Below are 26,412 nucleotides of genomic sequence, written 5' to 3' on the forward strand. Positions count from 1 at the left end.
TTTATTTTTTTTATTTTTCTTCCACATTACCTCTTGCCGTTGAAGCCCAGAGCCATGATGGAGTCTCATCAACCCCGTGCATGTACACTGAACAAGAGCACTATCTCCAGGTAGCAGCCCCATTTCCGCGAGAGCCACATTAACTATCAACAAATATTGAACAAGCCTAATAATTGGCAATACCTATAACCTATGACCTCACCGTTAATTTTACATACTCTTACCCGCCCCTGTTTTTTGTATTTTTTTTGGAGATGGCAGCCCTCCATCCTTCTGCTCCGTGAAGGTGGAACACCAACCATTGGCATCCTGCTCCGTGAATGCCTCTGTGGCTACTGCCACTCCGTGCAGTGTTTTGCTGCCTCCTCTTTATACACGTCCTCTAGACTTGATGGATCCACAGTGTTTATCCCACGCCCCTTTGAAGTCCTGCACAGTTTTGGACTTCACCACTTCCTCCGGAAGGGCATTCCAGGCATCCACCACCCTCTCCATGAAGAAATACTTCCTGACATTGGTTCTGAGTCTTCTCCTTGGAGCCTCAGCTCGTGACCTCTGGTTCTGCTGATTTTTTTCTGACGGAAAAGGTTAGGACCAATCTAGATGTCATTGAAAATAGGAGCCTGAGTTAATTAAATTATTTAGGACTACTGACATTTTTTAATGTGCTGCTTAACCAAAAAGATAAATAATAATAAAAATACTTTGTAATGTATTAAGCAGTATCTAACAATCCCAACATGGCCATGCTGAGGGAAATGTTAAAATATATTGACTGAAATGAGATGTAGAAAACAAAATGCACAAAACAAAATGTAAAAACTAAGATAATGTCAGGAAGTATTTCTTCACGGAGAGAGTGGTGGATGCCTACTGGAGATCCATGTCAACCTCTCCATGGAAAGAACCACATGCCCTTGCCCAATGGCAAAAACCGAGCACTGGCTACGCCTATGTTACTTGCATATCCAGCTTATGGTTTATGGAGAGTTGTGCAATACTCTTGTCCTCCCAAATCCTGAGTACATCCTCTGGCCCACCCTTATCAGGTTCCAGGCCATCCACCAGCCTCCATTACAGGGTTCCAGGACTCCATTACTTTATCTGCTTTACCTCACTTCCAACTCCACTTTTCCCTTCTCACCTGGTTTTAGCTGCACTTTTTCACCTCAGGGAAAAGGACACACGCCTTCTGAATCAACAATTTCCTATCTAAGAGGGCAGACTCAGAAGTAACATAAGAAAGTATTTCTTTACCGAAAAGGTGGTGGATGCATAGAAGGAAAGCCCAGAGTGGAGGGCATAGCTCAGTGCTTAAAGCAGAAGGCTGCCAGGGTTCAAATCCCACAGCTTCTCCTTTTGACCTTGGACAAGTCACTTTACCCTCCAGTAAAAGCTCTAGATTGTAAGCCCTCTGGGGATAAGGAAATACCTACAGTGCCTGAATGCAGTCCACTTTGAAGTGCTAAAAGTTAGAATGTAAATAATAAATAGGATAAGCAAGCACAAAGAATCCCCAGAGGCAAAGAAGGAAAAGTCAGAGATCGGTAGGTTCTGTTGTATATGGCATTATACCAGGTCAAAAATTGGGAAGGCTTAGATGGGTCTTATGGTCCTTATCTGCCACTATATTTTATGGCCCAATATTCAGCACCGCTTAGGTGAATAATTTCAAGCTTATCCTGTTAGATGGTGGCATTTGAATAGTCATTGAGTGGGAGCTACTTAGCCAGATAATGATTTATCTAGCTAAATAATTACCTAAGTAGTGGATGGGCCAGGGTGTTCCGGGCCCTGACTACTGATCCCTCTAACTTAAGACTATTCAAACTTATCCAGCTCTTGAACAGGTCTGAAATTAACTGGATAAACGTCTCTGGCTAACTCAAAGTTATTTGTGTACATTCAGTAGCGTGGCGTCTCCAGTGCATATCTGGCCAAATTAGCCACATATGTTTATAGAAATGTAGAGAAACAGAAATTACTGCAGAAAGGGCCAAATGGTCCGTCCAGTCTGCCCAGCAAGCTTCTTGCGGGAGCACTCTGTGCAGGTTACTCCCATGTTTCTCTTAAGGGTAGTAATTGCCGCACCATGCAGTTAGGCCCAAGCCTTATGATAACCCATAAATATTGCTGCTAGCAACATTTGTTATTGGGTGATGAGCTTTCTTGAAAAATTCGGACAGTGCTGCATGACGTGCTTTGCTAATGGACTCGACCGTAGAAGCAGTCCTGTGCTTTTTTTCCCTTATGTCTGCGTATAAGTACCCCAGACAGTAGAAGTCGGGGCCCTCGTGGTTAATGCGTGAATCCAATTTCACTTCCCCCCCCCCTGCCATCGAAGTGGGGAGCAATGTTGCAGTTGACCGGCTAACTTTCCTAGCTAGATATTATTTTAATATGGACCTCTATGTTTATATGATTTTTGCTTAATCTAGGCACTGGAGCTCATTCTAACAGATCTGTTTTGAAGTGTGTAGAAACATGCATGGCTTTATGGGGCATTGGCACCATCTAGTGACCATTTTACCCAATCTCTGCCTTCCAAGCAAGTACTTTTTTTTGCTTCTTACTGCTATGGACAGGGCGAAAGAACCTAAAATAACAGAAAAAAGTAATACAATATTCATTAATAATATTCACACACATTTATATTAGCGGAAGCTGTAAGCACAAAGAGAATCTGAAAACACAAGTAGGCTGGTTAAAAATAGAAAATGCATGCCACCTCCTCCCTGACCATGCCCTGCTCATTTTAAGGATATGCATTCATTTGAAACAAATGCAAAAAATGCAACAAAACTAAAATTGACCTCCTACAAAATTTGGGGGTATTTTTGTATTCTTGGCATTAAAAAATAAAAGCAGGTTTCCCAAAGCTTTGGAAACCACCTCCCACCCTGCAAAAAGTGAACCCAAGACCCAGGCCTGGCCAGGGCCCTCCCCCATTTAAATTTGACATGGAGCTCCCAACCTGGCCCCCACTAACCTCCAGACACCCAGCTGTCTACTTTCCTAATAATCGAATCACCAACTATGATGGCCGACCTAACCCTTACCTCCTGGGCAGTAGCCCTGGAAGAGACATCCTCGGTGCAAGAGGATAATGCACCACCTGGAGAGCCGGTCCTTGCTACAGGATCATTTCCTGCTGCACCAAGTTGATGCTCTCTAACCAGGAGACCTTCTTCCTCTATGGCAGCACCAGGGCTGCCAGACTGGAGTTGAGACTTGCTACTGTGTCCCTGAGGATCACATCTATATACCTGTCTGTCTGCCTCAGCTCCTCCTGGTCTGCCACTCTAGCCTCCAGAAATCAGACTCGATCTCTGAGAGACAGGAGCTCTTTGCATTGGGTGCACACATACAACTTCTCACTGGCAGGTAAAAAATCATACATGTTACGATTCCTCCTGTAGCTGTGCCACAGGAGGCATCTCACCTTTCTATGGAGGCCGCTCCAAAGCCAGGGCCTCGCCTGAGCAATTGTCCGGATCCTGCTCCACAACCTGGGAGACCTTCGGTGTTGTTCGGGGCCTACTCGAGGCCTGCTCCACTGCAGCCTGGATGCTCTGGTGTGGGCCACGCCCTTCTCCTCACAGAGATCCAAGGTTGTATGTACTGCTCTGGTGCCACCAGCAGATGGCATTAGACCGTGGCCAATCTAAATTAGGTCTATCATATCTCCCCTCTACGGTCTCTGAAGAACCCCAACCTCTTTAGCCTTTTCCTATAGGGGAGCCCTTCCATCCCCTTTATTATTTTGGTCCCTCTTTTCTGTACCTTTTCTAATTCTATGCACAGTATTTCATTTTTAAGTTACAGGCATGTTATACCAGCTTACGTTGATTATTAGTTTAGATTTGTCTTTTTCTCTTGGTTTTCCTTATGGTGATCCAAGTTTTGATGTACTGCTCTGATGCCACCAGATGGCATCAGACTGCAGCAGATCTAAAATAGGCCTTGATTTCTCCCCTAGAGAGAGACCGAATGCACCTCTTGGTCATGCAGCGGAGATTTCAAAACTTTTATTTTCAGAAATTTTCATGTCCTTAGCTTTCTAATTTTGATTTATTTTAGTTTAAACATAGAAACATGATGGCAGAAAAAGACCATATGCTCCCATCCAGTCTGCCCATCCTTCCAATTAATTTAGTTTAGCTTGTGTTGAGGCATCAGTGCTCCCTTTTTTTTTTTTGTAGTTTATTTCGTTTATTTAGACTTGTATTTTATTTGCTTGCTTTAGTTGAAGGCAGCTCCTCTGCCTTCCCCTGTACTGAGTGCAGACTCTCTTTCCTTCCTGCCTATTAGTTAAATCTTTTATTTCCAATCACGTTTGCACATACACACAAAACCCTTCACTTGTAGGGTTTTAGTTTTTAGGCAATCACCATTTTAGGTCACTTTTTTACTTTATTTCTGATCGCATTCACACACCTTCAGGGCTTTAGTTTTGGGGTGACTTATTTTAGGCAGGGGCAGTTTCTAGGGTGCATTCCTTTTGTGTGTGTGTGTGTGTTTCTTTTACATTTTACATGTATTGGTGTACATGTACATTTTACTCTTCAGCTCCCATAGAAGCTGAAGAGTAGGGCTCTATCTCTACTGTTTTGTTTTATATGGTTATTTAATTATACACCCCCCCCCCCAAATTGCCTTTTTTGATCTTACTTTATCTTTATAATTTAAGAGAGCAACCTCTTACCTTTAATTTTCCTTGCTTAATGACTGAGGCTCCTGGAGCTCCAGGAATGTACTCAGCCCTGGTCACAAGCTCGGAAGCCCTGTTGAGCTGCTTAGACACCTGCAGCCCTTCCCAGTTCAGCCAAGAAGCCCAAGCCCATTATTTTCTTGTTTCATTTTCAGTTTTTTTAATTTTCACTCCTCTGTGATTCCCTATTTAATTTTTTTTTGTTTTTGGAAAACAGGTGTACTTTAATTTAGGATTTCATATATATATATATATATATAGATATATCAGTTTTGTTATAGTTAATTAAAAAAATTGTTTTCACACTTACTGGGACCCTCACTTCCCCTTTTTAGTTTCCTAAGAGGAAACTAAACCCCAGTCCCCATTGCCTATATTTCAAAAGAAAAAGTAGCCCCGGGCAACGAGGAAAAAGCAGCCTCAAGCACAGCACCAGACGGAAGTCTATGAACCTCTTCCCTTTTTCTGGATAGTGCCCCAGAAGCTGCAGCAATGCCACCAGCTGCCACCCCCATCCCATGCCACCTCCAACTGCTGCACCCCCTGAAGCAGGCAAAGTCCAAACCAGCAGCAGCAGCACAGAATCACCACTCCTGCCACCGCTGCGCACTATAATGCCTGCCCCAGCACAAACAAATTTTGGGGCAAAGGCCTCTCTTTTCAAGGGAACCTTTGATGGATGGAGCCACTTTACCAGTCACCAAGACCATCCCCCCTGCCTCGGCCCTTCCACAGCCAAGGCAGCCATTCTGGCCAGCAGAAGCCCCTCCTTCCATCTCAGAGGTGGCAGCATCGCCAGTCAGAGTGACAAGTGCTGTCCCTACCGCTGCTATTAACAACGCACCTCAGACAATGACAAGGGTACCTTTGTCACTCAAGGAAAGGGCCGCCCATTCCATGACGTCAACGGGGAACTCCCAAATCCTCATATCAGGGACACCAGCAGAAAGCACTAATGAGAGATCCACTATGGTGCAGACTTGGCATAGGACTTTGCGTAAGTTAAAATGAAACTAAAGTGTAATTTGAATATAGAAAATGAAAATGAAAAATGGAGGTTGTTTATTGTTAAGCCATAACCAAGGGACACAAAAGATAAAAGAGAGGATAAACCTCGTGTAAGTTAAGAGAAATGTACCCAGTGGTAATTGAACTGAGTCATCAAAAATGTTATAAAAATCAGAAAAATACAGACCAGTCAATGCTTAAATTCAAGCCATGAAGGGAGACAAACAGTCTCACTGACACATCGGACCAGAGATGGATCCCTATCTAAAGTATGGATCCATCTCTGTTCCCGTTGTATAAGTCTGCAAGAGAAATCACCACAATGGGGAGATGAATGACAAATCTCAATTACCAAAAATCTGTAAATCGTCAATTTTATGAGGAAAATCCTGCCAATGTTTAGCAAGCGATGCCTTTTCTTTTTCTAACCGTAGACGAGCAATTTTCAAAAATATGTGTACGAATGTTGCGTAAAGTTTTACCAACATAAAGGAGTGGACAAGGGCATGTAATAACATATACAACTCCTGATGTAGAGCAATCAGAAGTAAAATGTAAAGGATAAAGTATCTGCAAAACCGGATGTATGAAATCAGTTATAGTAAGGGAATGTCGGCAGGCTTTCACCAGCCACAAGGAGCAGGTCCACCATGAGGGGAGACTGAAAGAGGTGTTTCACGTACATCAGACTTGTAGGTCATGCAAATTATCACCACGTTTAAAAGCAAAGTATAAATGTTTCTAAAACACAGAATGGAGTTGCAGACAGGCCTAGTGGTGGCGCATGATGACTCATATATGTCAGCTTGCTGGGGAATTTGGCATGACACAGGTCACCATGTCATCAGCAAAGGGATGTGGTTTCAAAAACAGTAAATCACAATTCACATGGGGTCTGATTTTAAAAAGCATTTACATGCGTAAAACTGGGTTTTACGCATGTAAATGCACTTTACTCGAGTAAGTGGGCTTTTGAAAATTGCTACAATATATGCCATTGAATCGTCCATAGGATTTACTCGCATAAGTGCACTTTACATGAGTAAATGGCTTTTGAAAATTGCTACAATAGTAGTTACATTTATGCACGTAACTCCTTTGAAAATTACCCCCATAAAGCGCACATTTGAAAGCTCGTTTTATAATCTTGGTAGGGTAACCACATTGTAAAAAATTAGAGGACATGATGGGCCGGATTTTAAAAGGGTTACGCATGCCGGCCTATTTTAAAAAGCGCCATTGCCACTGTGTCTGAGGATCACGTGCCGGCAGGATAAAGATCATACAAGAGACTAAATGCACAGTAGAACTTTTATTTATTTATTTATTTTAACATTTTTATATACCGGTAGCCGTTTACACATCGTACCGGTTTACATGTAACAAAAAGGACAAGCCAAAAAGAGGCGTATCTTTTACATGGAACAGAGAACAGTTAATAAAATAACATGTGAACAATAACGGAAAAACTTTGGTTAAGGATTTAAAGACAAAGGAGGTCATAGATTAACGATGAACAGTTAACATAAGTTCTTTTATGGTTATAGATCCCATGTGTGTTGATTAAGAGTATAGTGATAGGAGTATACTACCGTCCACCTGGCCAAAATGATAAGAAGGACAATAAAATGCTAGGAGAAATCAGGAAAGCTAACCAATTTGACAGTGCAATAATAATGGGAGATTTCAATAACCCTAATATTGATTGGGTAAATGTAACATCAGGACATGCTAGTGACATAAAGTTCCTGGATGGAGAAATTGGTTCAGGAAACAACGAGAGAGGGAGCTTTATTTAGATCTAATTCATAGTGGAACACATAAGCATTGTCAAGTTAAATGTAAAACAATGATAAGACAGGTTAAGCGAGAATTTGAAAAGAAGTTAGCCATAGAGGCAAAAACTCATAATAAAACCTTTTTAAAAAAAGATCAGGAGCAGGAAACCTGCGAGGGAGTTGGTAGGACCATTAGATGATCAAGGGGTTAAAGTGGCTCCTAAAGAAAAAAAAAGGCCATCCATTCCAGTGGAAACTAGTTTAAAGCACAAAATCACAGAACATATAGAAAGACATGGTTTAATGGAACACAGCCAACATGGATTTACCCAAGGGAGGTTTTGCCTCACAAATCTGCTACATTTTTTGAAGAAATTTATAGACAGGTGGATAAAGATGAACCAATAAATGTATATTTAGATCTTCAAAAGGTGTTTGACAAAGTCCTTCATGAGAGGCTTCTAAGAAAACTAAAAAGTCATGGGATAGGAGGCGATATCCTTTCGTGGATTACAAACTGGTTAAAAGTCAGGAAACAGAGAGTACAATTAAATGGTCAATTTTCTCACTGAAAAAGGGTAAACATTGGAGTGCCTCAGGGATCTGTACTTGGACTGGTGCTTTTCAATATATTTATAAATGATTTGGAAAGGGATACGACAAGTGAGGTGATCAAATTTGCAGATGACACAAAATTATTCAGAATAGTTTAATCACATGCAGATTGTGATAAATTGCAAGAGGACCTTGTGAGACTTGAAGGCATCCAAATTGCAGATGAAATTTATTGCAGACAAGTGCAAGGTGATGCATATAGGGAAAAATAACCCATGCTGTAGTTACACGATGTTAAGTTCCATATTAAGAGTTACCACCAAGGAAAAAGATCTAGGTGTCATAGTGGATAATACATTAAAACTATCATCTCAGTGTGCTGCGCTGGTCAAGAAAGCAATGTTAGGAATTATTAGGAAGGGAATAGCGAATAAAATGGAGAATATCATAATGCCTCTTTATCACTCCATGGTGAGACCGCACCTTGAGTACTTTAACTTTTTTGAGATGTGACAACCAGAATTGTCAGAGTTGCATTACAGAAGGTACAGAGAAGAGTAACCAAAAATGATAAAGGAGATGGAACAGCTCCCCTATGACAAAAGGCTAAAGATGGAGACCTATAAAATCCTGAGAGGACTAGAACAGGTAAATGTGAATTAGTTATTTACTCTTTCAGATAACAGAAGGACTAGAGGGCATTCCATGAAATTATTAGCACATTTAAAATAAATAGGAGAATATTCCTTTTGACTCGACACACAATTAAGCTCTGGAATTTGTTGCCAGAGGATGTGATTAGGGAAGTTAGTGTAGCTGGGTTTAAAAAAGGTTTGGATAAGTTCCTGGAGAAGTCTATAAACTGCTATTAAACAAGTTGACTTAGTGAATAGACACTGGTATTACTGGCATTAGTAGCATGGATTCTATTTAGTGTTTGGGAAGTTGCCAGGTGATTGTAACCTGGATTGGCCACTTTTAGAAACAGGATGCTGGGCTTGATGGACCCTCGATCTGACTCAGTATGGCAAATATTTATATTCTTATGTTCAAGGAGCCTTGTGTGGAGTGAGATGAAGAAATGACAGAAATATTAAACAAATACTTCAATTCAGTGTTCACTAAAGAAAATCTTGGAGAAGGAACGTTTCTGGTAGACAAGATGGGGATGGGGTAGATGAAACTCCATTTATGGAATAGATTTTAATTGCCTCACCTAAACTTTGGAACACCCTACCTAAATTCCTGAGAACCCAACACGACCTAAAAACATTCAAAAAAGACCTAAAAACACTAATGTTCCGCAAATTCTACATTGACCTTCAGACGTCTGATCATCCCAACTCTCAACTGAACTCTCAGCTGTAAACCTCTTAATATATTCTCTTCACCCCGAACCTGCATACCCTCCTCATCCAACCTAATAATGCTCTCTGGATTTGATATGCTTATTTCTGATATTGTTCAAATTGTTTTTACTTGTTGCACAACTGCTAAGAAAATGTATAACGTTCACATTGCTTTTCTATTACATAACTACTAAGAAAAATGTATACTTTTGTAAACCGTTGTGATGGCTCTACCGAATGACGGAATATAAAACTCAACAAATAAATAAATAAATACATTGTATGGGAAGAGCTAGGCAAACTGAAAAGGAGGAGTCCTGAAGGTTCTCACCATCAGCAGGTGGACTCAGATGGAGCACGGACCCTTCAGGACCTTCAACTATATCAACTCTCATTCCCCTCTGGTTGAGCCTTTGGGTGCCGGGCTGTTAGGACTTAAATGGGGTCTCTGAAGATGGCAGAAGAGTAGGTCCATGGTCAGTTAGGGCCATGAGCAGGCAACAGTCAGATGAATATGAGGTCCAGGCAATACTTTTACGGTCTAGAGTACTGATACACAGATATAAGGGAAAAAGCAGAGGACTTATTCTATGGCCAAGTCCATAAGCAAAGAATGTCAAATAGCACTGTCTGAATTCTCAAGAAGGCTCATCACCCAATGAAAAATGTTAGCAGTAAGGTTTTTATGGGTTATCATAAGGCTTCAGGATAACTGCATGAAGCAACAGTTGGTACCTTTAGGAGAAACGTGTGGGTAACCTGCATGGCACAGCAGATACTACCATAAAACGCATGGTGAGCAGACTGGATGGACCATTTGGTCATTTTCTGCCATTATTACTATGTTACTATGTAATCCCCCTGCCCTTATGAAAAGGTTTAATGACTATCTCTGGGTCATTTGACTGCACATTTATGGCTGTTTTTCTGCCTTGTTAAGATTATGATATTGGTGGTATGGCATCGAATCAAGTTGTGTGAGGTCATGTAAGACCAAACATTCGAAGGCAACAAGAAGAGAGTCATTCAGGCCTAGGGAGGCTCCATTTCGAACTCCTGGAGATGACGGAGATATCCGGTGAAGATGATAATGATGATAAAGCAAAAAATAACTTGACCTTCAATAGACGAAAGAAGCAGTATACTGTAAATGTATATGGATGTCAACAGAGTTATATGTCACTGAGGGAGCAAAGGATAGGTCTTTTTGTAACTCATGTCTCATCAGTCAAAAGAGATCTTGATGTTAAACACCGAATTCAAATCTGTTGTTGCGGCCAAAGGTTGGTGTTGGAGTGCTATGAACGGGTCACCCGTGGTGGGCATTGTGAACTCAGTGGGTGAGGACAGGCACGAGACTGCGAGCTCCAGAGGGGCTTGGAAAATTTGTATGAGTCCAATAAAGATGAAGAGCCATGTGATGGAGGACTTCCTCCAATCCAGATGAGGCAGGTAGACATACATCGTCTCCAGATGAGTCTTCTGATGATTGTTCAAAGGTAACTCTTTTCCGTGATGGATGTGTAGTTGACATGCATGGGTAGATAAATGTGTTTTCTGGGGTGGGGGGGGGGGGGGGCTGGGGGTATCAGATCTAAAGGCCCCAAGGTTTTTTCCTTTCATTTTGCTGCAACTTTTGAATATATCTGACTAAGTAGCAAATTATCTGGCCACACCTGGCCAGATTACTTTAGGACTGCTCTGAGGCAGGCCTAAAGTTTTCTGCCTAACTTAGCCAGATGTAGCTAAAAATTAGCTAAGTTAGCCAGATAATTTTAGTGAGCTTTGGAACACCTATTTTTTATGCAGCTAATGAGTGCTCCAATATTTGGAAAGTTGGAATTTATATATTATTATTAAATATTATATATTATTTATATGGTTGATATATCATTTAAAATGAATGCACATCCCAGCAACTTGGAGTCATCAACATAGAAATGGACTGTAGAAAACAAGATTATAACAATTCTGGCACTACCCGAAACAGGTCCTTAATGCAATTCTGGACCTTCTTAATTATTTGCTACTAAAAATTATTTGGGGGGGGGGTTCGCCCGGTCAATTGCAGTCTTATATTTACCAGCGTGCTCGTTACAAGTCTTCTTATCAGAATCCAAGAGAGACTTGAGGCAACCTCTAACCACCTGCCCTTTTCTTTCAGAGAGCACAAGAATTCAGAATATCATGGGGCTCGTTTTGATTTTCGTACCGAGACTTAACAGGAGCCACTCTATTTGGGGCAGTACTCAAAGTAACACTTTCATCAGTCAGGCAAGTGCATCTGAATATCTGTTCAAGAATGCCCAGGCACATTGAGAGGACAGTTTTCAAACTGCCCACTGAAGTGTCAAGTTGGTGGTTACTTTTTACCCATGTAGTCGGCACCAATTTTCAAATTGCCTAAGAGAAGGCACCTGTACAACTGTGTACCTCCTTTTCGTGCACTTTTCTCAGGAAAGGTTAGATGAATACTTTTAAAAGTTTAAAAGTATGTGCATACTTGTGGGCCCCTTCCTAACCCCAATCCTGAAAATGCTTTTTTTTTTTTTCATTGCGGGTAAAAAAAGCATCGCTCTTAGTGGTACTACATGGGTAATAGTTCCGGCATACAGGATGGGCAATTTCTGATGGCCACATTTCTGCAGATAAAGCACTGCTTTTGCCTGTGAAAACGGCTTTGAAAATTTCCCTCTTAACCAGTTATTTTACCCACTCTGCAGGTTTTTTGAAATCGATCCCTAAGCTTTTTTTTTTCCAATAGACACAGAATGGAAAAATAGTCTTTAGTAAATTAGGCCCTTCGTGTTTGTTGGGCAATCATGACACTTTCTCTTCACATGCCACTAACAATTAATTTACCATGTGGATGAGTCAAGGGTAAGCCTGGACAATTAGAGTAGAGAGCAACTTCTCCTGGGACATCTGTAAAGACCATCAGAGAAAACTGAAAAACAATATGATATATATTGAAATGAACTGAAAGGCCTTTACTGTCGCTTAGTAGTGATATAATGCAACAGGTGGAAACTTCTCTTGGTCTTAACACTGTCTCCCTTTCCTACACATTTGTTATAAACATTCTACGTAGAAAGGACCAGATTCATCAATGTGGCCTTCCTTCTTGGAAAAAGTCAAGCATTTTTCAAAGGACAAAGGAACATCTATCGGCACAATCTTCCACGAATGCAATTTTATTGGGAAATTCAGGAGCCCATCTGCTACTGAGCATAAGCTCCCTCTCCTACTAAAACTCGTTATTTCTAAACAGTTGACATATTGAAATAAAAAGAGATAGAAGCCAAGGGAGTGCTGTCTGTTTCTTATTATTCACTTATTTGCAACAGCTTCTGAGCAGACGCTGCTGTCCGCCCCCTTTGCCGATCTCCAGCATTCATGCTCTCCAAGGAAGTGATGAATGGTGACAAGACATAGTTACCAGCAACAGAATTTCACACCACTAACAAAATCCACATGGCACCATTTCTCCTGCTATCTGGCAGTGGCCCTCAGAGACCAAACATTGCATGGCACCTCAGGGAGTCGTGAACAATTGCATTAATAATATGATTATCCTATCCCTGGGTGGGATAGCAGCTTGCTGTATTATTTGATGTAGCTCAGAGTGAGCATGCCACAGCGCAGAGGAAGAGTTTTCAGACTCACTCGTGGGAGGAAGTGAACTTTAATGCTTGTAAGTATGTGAAACAGACTGCACTAGTGAGTCCATTATCTGTGCAGGCTACTACTGCACAAGCCGCAAGCATTGCTCTGCATATCCTTACAAATGCTCTGTGTAACCGAATGGCCCCATTTTCCCCTTTTTGCATGTGCAGGGCCGGTCTAGATGCCTGGTCTATCTTGAAAGCCACAGAGGGAGAGAGCTCTCTGTAGGCGGGGACCCTGAATGCCAGTAATAAGAGTGTAAACCCCAGCTGGGTTCATGAGGCCCCTACACCTCCAGGAGAGTCAGCTCCTGTAAAACTATCCTGACCAAACCAGAAGGTGAAGGTACACAGCCCTGAGGGAAGGCAGTCTACTAACCTGTTATAAGCTGAACTGCAAGAGTACTGCAAAGGTGGGCAGTGACTGCCAGCATTGTGTCTGTTTAAATGTAAATCAAGGTAAATATTGCATTAGAAAAAGCTGGAATCAGCTAGGTTTCTGGCTTGAGAGAGCAAAGATTTGCTCGGCCATCCTCCTCACACCCTGCAATATCCATCTCCTGTAACATTTTTTTAATATAATGCTAGCACCAAGGATCTCTACAAGGTCTCTGCTTCAACGGCAAGAGGTAACGGAGAATTGACCTCAAACAGCAACCAACAAGGGCCCTGACTTTGATGGTCTGGGAAACTGCTAAGTATGTGGGTGACTTGTATGGGGCGGCAGAAACTTCCATGAGCTTGCTGGGCAGACTCGTTGGACCGTTGGTCCTTTTCTGCCATCATTTCTATATTTCAATGTTCTATGTTTCTATGTTACCCTAGCAGTACCCTACAGTCTAGAAATATTTACTCGGTATTTTAGGCAATGATTTACTAGAATATTCTAGCCCCATAGGACACTTTCTCTGACTTGACAAAATATCAAGAATCATAAATAAGAATTCTTATTTTGATTTTTGACATGAGTAATAATTGTACCAATTTATTTCTTGTCAGTTTTTCCCTTGTCAGCTATTCCAGCACTGAGTTCTTATTTATCTGGGGCCCAATGGTGAAAGCGCTTTCAGCACTCAATAGTGACTTATCTCAATAATGATTTTCAGCAGACCGTTAGATAGTTGGAGAAGTCCTTGAGATGGGGTCTATATACCGGCCCGGGGAGGAAGGTTAAAACCCCCGGAACTAAAAACCCCAGAGGGGGAATTCAAGAGGGAAGGAAAACCAGGAGACAAAGAGCTAGGGAGTCACGCTGGTTCCTTCCCCCAGGAATAGAGCCAAGAGACACAGGTGTGGGAGGAAGAGGGTAGAGTCCTGGGAACCAATCCCTGGCCACTAGGGGAAGAGCCTCCACCCTATAAAGATGAGCCTCAGCTAGAGCAGTCTCAGTCTCCTTCTGGGGACTGGAGGCTGGATCCCGGACTGTGATGTCTGTCTTGGAAAGGACGCTGTTTCCAGGAAACTGCCTACATCGGAGAGAGTGAGGAAAGGACTACAACCGCTGTGCCAAGAATGGTGAGCCTGGGAACACAAAGACTTCTATTTTGGTTTTTGGATTGTTTTCTTTTCAGCTGGTGAACTATTGTTAAAACTGCCAAGCGGGTGGAGTTTATCTCTGGGAAAAGTTGCAAAAGCCCAGATATATGACGGAGATGGCAGATAGGCCAACCAGGCCTAATTTGGATTTACTTTATTGGACTGTTTTTGGACATTGTTTTTGTACAAAAAGAGGACTATGATGTAAAGGCCAAGCATTGAGAGTGGAAGTTCGAACCCCGCCTGGGGAATCAGAGGACGAATTTACAAGTGACTTCCCTTGGAGTTTTACAGTGCACGGGAGTGTCCCTACCAAATACCGGACCCTGAAAAGACTGTCCGGAGTCCATCAGCCGGGTAACTGTTGACAGTCCTACATATCTGGCTACCTCTTAGACGTCATGATAGTGTGCAGGCAGAGGGCAGATCTGGGTGGCACTACTTACCCGGATAACTTATCTGGATAAATAGTGATATTCTGACTTAGCTGGATAAGCTATGTGGGTAAGTTATACCTGCCAATGAGCAGGTTTAACTTATCCAGTTAAGTAGTGGCTTGACCATAGATATGCCGCTGAATATCCCTTGTTAACTTAGCCAGAAAACACATATCCCATATTCAGTAAATGTGGCAAATATTAGTGCAATATCTAACCTTCAGTCAATGTCCTTACTGATTTGAGCTGAAAGGGATACAGTAATAATAAAGGTTTGATATCTAGTGCTCTAGAACATAATACACCCTTCTACTAGAAGGTGTAGATTGGAAAACAGAAGACGTTGGACAGCTACAGAGCCTGACACAGAAACTCTCCAGACTAGCAGGAAGCTCACCTTGGTCCTAGATGCAAAACACAGACTCTCACTAAATTCAGAATAAGTTACCATAAATTAGAAATAGACACATGACAACAAAAGCTGAACTGGAAACCTCCAAAAGCCAGACTCTGCCTGCAGTGTAATACCAGATCAATAAAAAGCATTCTCTGAACAACACCCCCCCCCCCATGACACCCTCTCCCCTCCATCCTTCTCGACCTTATTGTCAATAGTGATTCTTTTGTAAAAAGTGACATATTGTAAATAGTGATTTTGTTAAGCCTCATATTTTACATTCTTTGCCTTTCTTTCTGTAACTTGTTGAAAATTATGCTTTTATTATCTCCAACAGTTACTTGTTTCACTATAAAGCGCTTGTTGGTGAGTTTTGTTTTATGTGAACCAATGAGATGTTCCCAACGTTCATCGGTATATAAAAACCTCTAAATAAAATAAATAAATACAATAAAAGAAATGTATTTTTCCTTGACTAAAAAACCAGAAATATTTATGGATGCACATTTTCCAAAAATGCCAGAGATAATCACATTTTTCCCACTTCTTGTCAAAGAAACAGAAGAAACAACATCTGCAACTCATTGCTCAAGCTCCACCCTCTGCCCAGAAGTCTCTCTCTCTCTCAACTGCCTTTCCCCTCCCCACCCCCAAGATCCCAGCAGTCTTGCTCCTGCAACCCCTCTCCCCTCCCACACTCCCCCCCCCCCCCCCCCGGTCCCCGGGAATGTTAGTCCCTCAATCCCCCATCTCCCCATCATCCCATCTTCCCATTTCTCCTCCTCCACATCTCACTCCCTCCCTAGATCTCCAGCAGTCTCACTCTCTCAAACCCTTTCCCCTCCCACAATTCCTCCCCCTACTCAGGTCTCCAGCAGTCTCACACTCTGAACTCCAAGGCTCTAACACACCCCCATCCTGAGTCCCTAGCAGTCTCTCTCTCTCTCAATCCCCTCTTCCACACAAAACCCCAGTCCCCAGCAGTCATAAGAACATGCCATACTGGGTCAGACAAGGGTCCATCAAGCCCAGCATCCCGTCTCCAACAGTGGCCAATCCAGGCCATAAGAACCTGGTAAGTTCCCAAAAACTAAGTCTATCCCATGTTACTGTTGCTAGTAATAGCAGTGGCTATTTTCTAAGTCAACTTAATTAATAGCAGGTAATGGACTTCTCCTCCAAGAATGTATCCAATCCTTTTTTAAACCAAGCTGCACTAACCACATCTCTCCTCTCGCCAGTCCCCAGCAGACTCACTCTCAATCCCTCACCCTATCAGTTTCACTGATTCTGAACCAAGATGGGATCCCGTCCCCTCAACCCTACCAGCAGACAGTCTCTAACCTTCTGCTCGACTGGCCAGTTCACTAAAAGCTGCAACGCTGATGCAGATTCTAGCAGCCTGAGCTGCAGGACCCAACACTGATTTTCCTGATGCTTAAATGAACCCACTACCTCTTCTGATGCCTGCTGCTGCGCTCCTGCTTGCAACCTTGTGAGCCTTCTACTGTACGGCCGCATCACCCAGGTGCCACCATCTCCCATGCAAGATCCCACAGACAGCGAATGCCCACTGCTGGTGCATCAGCTTCTCCCACAGGGTAACCAGCAGCAGCAAAGTACCGGGAAGAAAGCAGGACTTTGCTTTGAGTTAAAGCAAGGTCCCACCTTTTGCTCTCTGCTGTGCTGTTGCTGTCCACTAATAATGGCCTGGGGATTCACTGAATCCCTTGAAGGACCTGACTGCACACCACTGGTATCAACTGTGGCTTATTCCATTAGAGCTAGGAGCAGCTTTGTAATAATTTGAAAATTTGTCTTACGGAACAATTGAAGAAATTGGCCCAACCATACTGGAAGATCCAAGGGCTTGCATATTCTTACCCGATCAGTGATGTGCTGCCAGCTTCTTACCAAGCAGCTTTCATTAGTTCAATTCCAATTTGTGAAGTAATCCTTGTTTTCACAGAACTATATAGCCCTCCACCACCTTTTTCCATATAAAAAAAATAAATCTTACATGGAACCTACAACAGTACTTAAAACTCCATTTCATTCATGAGAATTTAGGCAGATTCTGCAAACGTTTACTGGATCAGCATGCAAGTTATTTAAAAATTTTGAACTATTAAACTATTGAAACCACAGATTTTCCTTGTTCAGATGCAACATCGGAGACAAAAATTTATATCTGTAGAAGAAACATATGGGGTCTCCATAGTTCATACATAACATTTAGGGATCTGCATTCATTTAAAACAAAAGGCCAATCCATGACAAATATGCTGTATTTGTCTGGTTCGTTTGCCCCCAAAAACATATGAGCAACCTCCACGAATGAATCATATGTCATTCATTTCATTTGTTTGTTTTCTCATTGAAAAGCATTGGCTGCATTGAAAAGATAGAGCCTGAGAATGGGCAGGTCATGTGGGAATTTCCATAGCAACCAGCCCTGATGCCTATTACTCATGTGTGAGGTCAGAGGAAAACTGAGATCTGTTGTCAAGGAAACCAGACTGAGAAAGCAAGGGCATTTTATTCTTCTTATAGTATTCCAAGACTGTTACAGCTTGCATTTGGATCTCTCACTCATCGAGGATACATAGTGCTTTGCTGTTGTATGGCAATTCCATACTTTACTGCAGTCTTCTGTAGCAACAGTGCTTTTGCTCAACAATAGAAGCATTCCAGCTTTTCTAATCATTTTAGCTGCTGTCACACTGTGTTAATTTGCACAGATTTTTTATTTATTTATTTATTTATTTTCTACATCTCACTGTCACTGCCATTGACCTAGAGGAAGGTGCTGATTCCTGCTGTGTCCCCAACACTGCCAGTTGGGCCTAGATGAAATAAATGACTTCTTCATGGAGCAGCTGGTTCAAGAACCAACAAGAGGGGAAACTATTTTAGACCTAGTCCTTAGTGGAACACAGCATTTGGTGTGAAAGGTAACAGGGTTGGAGCCACTTGGCAATAGTGATCACAACATTATAAAAATTGGACTTAACTGGAAGGAGTGGAAAAAGAAATCTACTACGACAGCATTTAACTTTCAAAAAGCTGACTATGATAAAATGAGGAAAATGGTTAGGAAAAAACTGAAAGGAACAACTGCAAAGGTTAAGAGTTTAGCTCAAGCATGGATATTGTTTAGAAATACCATCTTGGAAGCCCAGTCAAGATGTATTCCAGGCATTGGACAAGGAGGAAGGAAGGCTAAACCACTACTAGATTGGTTAAAAGGTGAGGTGAGAGAGGATATAATATCTAAAAGAACATATTTCAAGAAATGGAAAAGGGATTTGAATGAAGGATCTAGAATAAGCACTGGCAAGTCAGATGCAAAGCATTGATAAGGAAGGCAAAGAGAGAATTTGAAAAGAAGCTTGCCGTGGAAGTAAAAACTCATAATAGCTTTTTCACATTCAATCAAAGTAAAAAGCCTGTGAGGGAGTCAGTAGAACTATTAGATGATCAAGGGGTAAAAGGGGCACTCAGGAATGACTAAATTAATTCTTTGCTTCAGTATTCACTGAGGATGATGTAAGAGATATACCCATTCAGGAAACCCATGTCTCTTATAGGCTATAGTGTCCAGGTGATAGTTGATCAATCAAAATACAAAAAATAACTATCAAACCTCAAAATTTCACACGTAATATAAATTGAGATATTTTCTTTTAAATGACCATCATATTGGGCATCATCGTAAGTGTAAACCACAATTTCAACTCTGCCATTCTTTATAATCATCGGTCATTTTTTCCATCCCTTATGTGCAATAACGATATTTTTTGTGTTAAGTTTTCTCTTAATAGTGCAATTATTTCACCTCGATAAGAATTCTCTTCACTGATTTAAAAAAAAACTGACAATCCATATAATTCATAAGAACATGTTAGTCCATATATCTTCACTTACATTGTAACACATTTTTATCGAGTTTTATATACTGTCGTTCATATAACAATCCACTTAGCTGTATGGAGATGTTGGGGACCTAATTGTCCCTTCTGTGAAGAGTAATGGTGAGGGCGTATCACAGAACAAAAATCAATACAGAATCGTGGTTATATGTATTTTAAAGCAGAATAGAAATGGGGAAAAAAACTTTTTGCAACATGTCTACCTTGTTAGCTCTTCTATTCCCATGCCAGAAATGATATTCAAAGGTGATGCATCAGAGGAACTGAAACAAATCTCAGTGAACCCAGAAGACATACTAGGGCAAAAAAACAAACTAAAGAGTAGCAAATCACCTGGACCAGATGGTATACATCCCAGAGTGCTGAAAGAATTGAGAAATGAAATTGCAGACCTGCTATTGGAAATTTACAAACTATCAGTAACATCATCTGTGATACCTGAAGACTGGAAGGTTGTCAATGTAATGCTAATTTTTAAAAAAGGATCGAGGGGTGATCAAGGAAACCAGACCAGTGAGTCTGAAGTCTGTGTCAGCCAAATAGTAGAAACTATCATAAAGAGCAAAACTGATGAACATATAGATAGGCATAGTTTAATGGGACAAAGTCAACATGGATTTAGCCAAGGGAAGTCTTGCCTCACAAATTTGCTACATTTTTTTGAGGATAAATAAATATGTGGATAAAAGTGAGCCAGTTGATATAATGTATCTGGATTTCTAGAAAGCAGTTGACAAAGTCTCTCATGAGAGACTTCTTAGGAAATTAAAATGTCATAGGGTAGGAGGAAGTGTCCTATTGTGGATTACCAAATAGTTACAAGATAGAAAACAGAGAGTAGGGCTAAATGGTACAATGGAGAAAGGTGAATAGTGGAGTGCCCCAGGGATCTGTTCTGGGAGCACTGCTTTTTAATATATTTATAAACGACCTGAAATTGGGAACAACAAGTGAGGTGATCAAATTTACCAATGACACAAAACTATTCAAAGTTTTTAAATCACAAGAGGATTGTGAGAAAAACAGAGAATATCATAATACATCTGTATCGCTCCATGGTGCAACATCAGCTTGAATATTGTGTGCAGGTCTGGTCACCACATCTCAAAAAAGATATAGCAGAATTAGAAAAGACACACAGAAGGGCAACCAAAATTATAAAGGTTCAGACTCTTCAGCTTGGAGAAAAGACAACTGAGGGGAGATATGATAGAGGTCTATAAAATGAGTGGAGTGGAACGAGTAAACGTTAATCAGTTATTTAAGTACAAAGACTAGGGGGACACACAATGAAGTTACTAGATAATACATTTAAAAGTAATATAAGAGAAAATATTTTTTTACTCAATGCATAATTAACCTGTGGAATTCGTTCCCAGAGGATGTGATGAAAGCTATTACTGTAGATTCATTTAAAAAAGGTTTTCCTCCAACAGGAAAAGTCCATTATCCATTAATAAGGTAGAGTTGTAGAAATCCACTACTTATTCTTGGGATAAGCAGCTTGTAATCTATCTACCCCATGAGAACCTGCCAGGTTCTTGGATGGGCCACTGTTGGAAACAGAATACTGGACTTGATAGACCTTTGGTCTGATCCAGTATGGTAAGTCTTATGTTCTTAAAATAGGATGTATTGCTTCCCCATTTATTTTGATGGAAATGAATGAAACAAAGTCTCCTATTATATGGAACCATTTACTGTAAGAGTTGCAGTTAGTAACCTGTATTAAAACATTTAAGGGGTTACTGAAAACTCAACTTTTTAGTCTTGCTTTTGATTGATCCTCCGATATTTGTATATTTGATTTGAGAGGTAACCACTCTTAAATTGTGTCATTTATATTGTTTGTCTCCTATTTTAGGCATGTTATTTTGTGAGCCACCAAGAGCCATTGGCATTGGCAGCATACAAGCAGAAATAAATAAATAAAAGACCCAAATGAAATTAATGAATTTCTGATTTGAATCAAATGAATCAGGAAACTGAACTGAAAATTTTCATTGCGCATCCCTAGTACAAAATACCCATGTTAGTTTTGCATCTGATTTAAGGGCAAAATTTTGCTAAAAAAGAATACGCACAGATTTGAAACTTCAATCTATGCATGTGGAAGACAATATTAAAAAATCTGAAAAATGGATAAATTATTCTGTGGAAGCTAACCAGTTAAACTATTTTGGTCATTCAGTGGAATAAACATCCCACTAAATATTGACTTATTTATTTATTTTATTTATAGCTTTTTTTTATACCGGGATTAGTAGTTACATCATACCGGTATACATCATAACTGCAGGTTATCTGGCCACCTTTAGCTGAATAAATTTAAGCCTAACTGAATCTGGGTGTCCTTTACCAAACCCCCTTACAGTAGAGATAACACATGGTATTTTGCCCCCGATAATGCCAAAGTTGTAGTGATCTGCTTTTCATGCAAATGCATGCTAAATAGCTCATTATTAAGCTCCCTAGGCTTTGGGCCCTGCACCATCCCTAAGAAAATGGCACCAGTCGGCTGGTTAATATTTTATGCCCCTATCACGTGATGGGGGCATAGGATCAGTGGATTGAGGGAGGAGAATTTTCAGACATTGTTAATTAACCTCTATATTTACCTTAATAACCCAAATTAGCGAGTGGTGTGAGCTATTTACAGTATAATATGTACTTTACCAAAATGAGTTTTCTTGTCTAGGTTTTCTCAGATCTCTGCAAAAAAAGCATTTGATCTTTATCTGTCATTTAGACAAGACACATACAACAGCAGTGGCACAAGTAACAGGTGCTTGTTATCCCCCACTTGGTGACAACTTGGAGTTCTGCTCCATCGCAGCTGTTGAAAATCTCTAGAACCGAAGTAGTCTTTCTTGAGTCTTCTGTTTTTGGTCACGCTTTCACATGTCTCAGACAGGGCTGTGATTCTGGCACAGACAGTACCCCAGGCCCTTATAAATCTGAATTATCTGATACAGCGTGGCGTCAGTAGTCCGTGCACTTGACAGTGATGTCACAGTTCCCTTTGGCCTGCTGGCAAAGCCTTTAGGAATCAAATTAAGCATGGCTAACTGCATGCGTTTTCTCACACATTTTATCGTTTGTTCTTTCCATGCACATTGATCCCCATGAGATAAAATTCTCTGGTTTGTCCAGTTTGTATCTCCTGTTACCATCCTTCTCAGCAAAAAATCCAGCGGACGAGACTTCTAAAACAGCTACTGCATAAAAGGAAGCTGATCGATATGAGCAGACTGAGTTAATGCACAGGTTCACACAGAATCTGATCAAGTTTAAGCTATTAGGAAAATTTGGAGATCTGATTATTCTAGTGTATATACTATCGAAGAGAAATAGTAATATTCTGTATCGCCCTAGCTTTTCCTAGTCTTCAAAAGTATCAAGACTTTAAGCTTCCCTTTATAACAAGCTAATCATTTGCCAAATTTAAACAGGATAAATGTGCAAAACAGGTTGCCTGATCAAACCAAACCCCTGCCTGTGATGGTAGACAAGTTTTTATTCCTGTGAATAAAGTGTTTTCATCATCCAGTATTTATAGTCTATGCAGATTGTTTTTCTTACTTTGAACTACATTTGTTCATATCACAAAACAATCCATACTTTATCAAGGACAGATTTCCCCATGATTAGAAAAGCAAGAATGTTTGCAATGTTGTACTGAAAAATGTATACTATAGTATATCCACTCTTGCAGAACTCAGTTTCCCCAAAATTCAGGATTAAGAAAATAGACTTTGATGAATGCAAATAATTACATCTTATGTAAAAAAAAAAATTTAAATTAAATGTAGAGGCCCAGCCTATCTCAAAAAGGTCACATAAACCCTCTTTTCATGCCTTTCTAAACAATCACCTTTTTGGAATTGTGTAATGTATTGTTATGAGAACATAAGAAATTGCCATACTGGGTCAGACCGAGGGTCCATCAAGCCCAGCATTCTGTTTCCAACAGTGGCCAATCCAGGTTACAAATACATGGCAAGTACCCAAACATTTAATAGATCCTATGCAACTAATGAAAGTAATAGTGGCTATTCTCTAAGATAACCGGATTAACAGCAGTTTATGGACTTCTCCTCCAGGAACTTATCCAAATCTTTTTTAAACAAGGCTAAGCTAACTGCCATAACCACATCCTCTGGCAATGAAATTCAGAGCTTAACTGTGTGTTGAGTGAAAAATAATTTTCTCCAATTTGTTTTAAATGTACTACTTGCTAACTTCATGGAGTGCCCCCTAGTCCTTCTATTATCTGAAAGAGTAAATAACCGATTCACATTACCCATTCAAGAACTTTCATGATTTTGTAGACCTTTGTTGTCTTAGCACATTTAACCAGGCAAAGTGCCATCCTGATGTCCTTTGAGAAACTCGCCACTATTCTGAGCTGGTTCACAGGAGCTATAAAGCTTCAGGTCATCTAAAAACAGTAGGTATGATGTCTGTGGATCATTAGACTCTCTGGAATTAAGGTGAAATCCCTAGCCCAAAGAGATAGTAAGAGTCCTCAGCTGATTCAGTGCCAGGAAAAACAAGAGTGGTGACAAGGAATCTCCCTGAAATATTCCTCGCTGGATCTTGGTGTTAGGAATGACACATTGTCCAGCATCATGTTTCAGGTGGCATGTTGTCTGACACATTTTCATGGTAAACTTGATATACTCAAGTTTACCATGAAAACTCTGTGCAAGTCAGTTTATTATCTAAGAGTGTAGGATACTATCATAAGCTTTTTTAAAGTCTATCCATCCTATACTAAGGTTTCAGCCTGTCTTACGGCTTGTCATGATGGCTTTATTCAGCATCAATTGATCCTTAGTTCCATATACCCTTCTTGTGTAGTCCATCTGTTCTACTGCCATGGTTTTGTAAAATTTATGGTGGTAACTTTCAAATGGGCGCACAGGCACACACATATACGTGTGCATTGGCCATGTCCAGAGGAGTGGCCATTTTATAACATGCACGCATGTTATAAAATAGCCTAGGTGCGCATATGTATGCACCTAATTTTAAGCTTCTGCACACCCAGCAGCATAAATCGGCTTACGGACAGGCAAATGCCTGTATTTTAAAACAGATGTGCATCCAGCTGAAGACTAGTTTCACCAGTACATCCACCAGTTCCTACTTCTCCCAGTATTCTCCTAGGTCTCCCAAACCCCCTGGTTATATAGTTACCCTAGACTCTTCAAACCCCTCACAGATGCCTTTATTATTATATTTTTAACTTACACCTTCTCCATAGAACTAAAGTTATGCAGCACTGGATCTAAGCAGGTAGGTAATTGCACGCACATCTCTTGGCTCCACCCTGCCCACACCACACCCTTTTTCTTCCAATGTGAGATGTGCATGCATAAACATCTGGCCGCACATCTGCCTGCTTTATAAAACAGAGTGTACATGTGCTAGTGCTAGAGGTGCGCCCATCTCCCGATTTTGGTGCAAATCCAGCATTTAAAATTCACCTCTATATGATTTTATAGTCCATCTGTATCTATTGCGTTGAACAGCTTAAAGACTGAAGGTAAGCATCTTATTGTTGTTGATTTTTGGGAATGCTGCTTGGGCCTCCATTGGGAAAGAGAGGCATTCTTCCTGTTATTAACCATTGTTTTGTTAATTCTAGTTGTTTAAATACTAGGTCAGACCAAGGATCCATCAAGCCCAGTATTCTTGGCCAAGTTAGCCAATCCTGGTCACAAATAGCACCAACCCAAATAGTATATAGATCATAGGCTGCTAATGCCCAGATAAGTAGTGACTTTCCCCAAGTCTACCAGGTTAATAACAGTTTATGAACATTTCCTCCAAGAACTTGTCTAAATCTTTTTTAAAACCAGCTATGCTAAGTGCCTTTAATACATCCTCCAGCAATGAGTTCCAGATCCTAATTGTGCATTGAATGAAAAAAATATTTCCTACAATTTGTTTTAAATGTGCTACTTACTATCATCATGGAGTGCGCCCGAGTCCTTGTATTTTTTTTTTTTTAAAGAGTGAACAACTGATTTGCATTTACACTTTCTATTCCACTCATGATTTTATAGATCTCTATCATATCCCTCTTTAGCCATCTCTTCTGCAAACTGGACAGCCATAACCTCTTTAGCCTTTCCTCGTAGAGGGTGACGATCTATCCCCTTTATCATTTCTCTACCTTTTCCAGTTCAGCTATATCTTTTTTGAGATGTGATGACCAGAATTGTACACAGTACTCCAGGTATGGCCTCACCATAGAGCAATACAGAGGTATTTTTATTCTCCATTTCTTTCCTAATAATTCCTAATATTCTGTTTACTTTTTTGAATGCTTCTGCACACTGAGCTGAGGATTTCAAAGTATTGTCCACAATGATGCCTAGATCCTTTTCCTGGATGGTAACTACTAATATAGTAATGTAAGGATTTCTAAGATACTGCCTGCTTTCCTCCCCTTTCTACTACTGAAGATTACTACTTATTACCTTATGTGCAATCCAAGAAGCCCAGGAAAGGACAATTATTTATCTCAGAATCAGACCCTTTTATTTCAGACATTTCAGATTTACTACTTAGAATAAAACAAACATTATTATGCCTCTTAGATGAAACTTATACTTCAACCCTTACACTTATAATGATTAAAGCGTAGCATATCATAGGTGAACTCAGAGCAATACACAGAATAACCTTGACTTGCTTAGGATGTTATTAATAACTTAGCTAAACACCCCTAATGATTTAAGAGATTAACTTTAGGCTCACCACTGCAGCTTGTTCCAGTCATTGAGGTGTGAGCTGGAGTTCCTGAAGGCAGCCTTTGTGATGGAAGCACACGTTAGTGTCTCCATTTCTGCAAAGCTAAGAGGACTTGTCTGATCCCTAGAGGGGAAAAAGATAAGTTCTACCCTGGCTATAAAGCAGCAGGCAGAAGATTTCTCTTACATGCAGTGTCCTCCAGGATACTGAAGCTCATCTGTCTGTCTGCAGGGGGTAGGGAGCAGAGAGTGATGGCTCGAGTGTCATCTTCTGATGGTG

This window comes from Rhinatrema bivittatum, chromosome 15, assembly GCF_901001135.1.
Source record: "Rhinatrema bivittatum chromosome 15, aRhiBiv1.1, whole genome shotgun sequence".
Lineage (NCBI taxonomy): Eukaryota > Metazoa > Chordata > Amphibia > Gymnophiona > Rhinatrematidae > Rhinatrema > Rhinatrema bivittatum.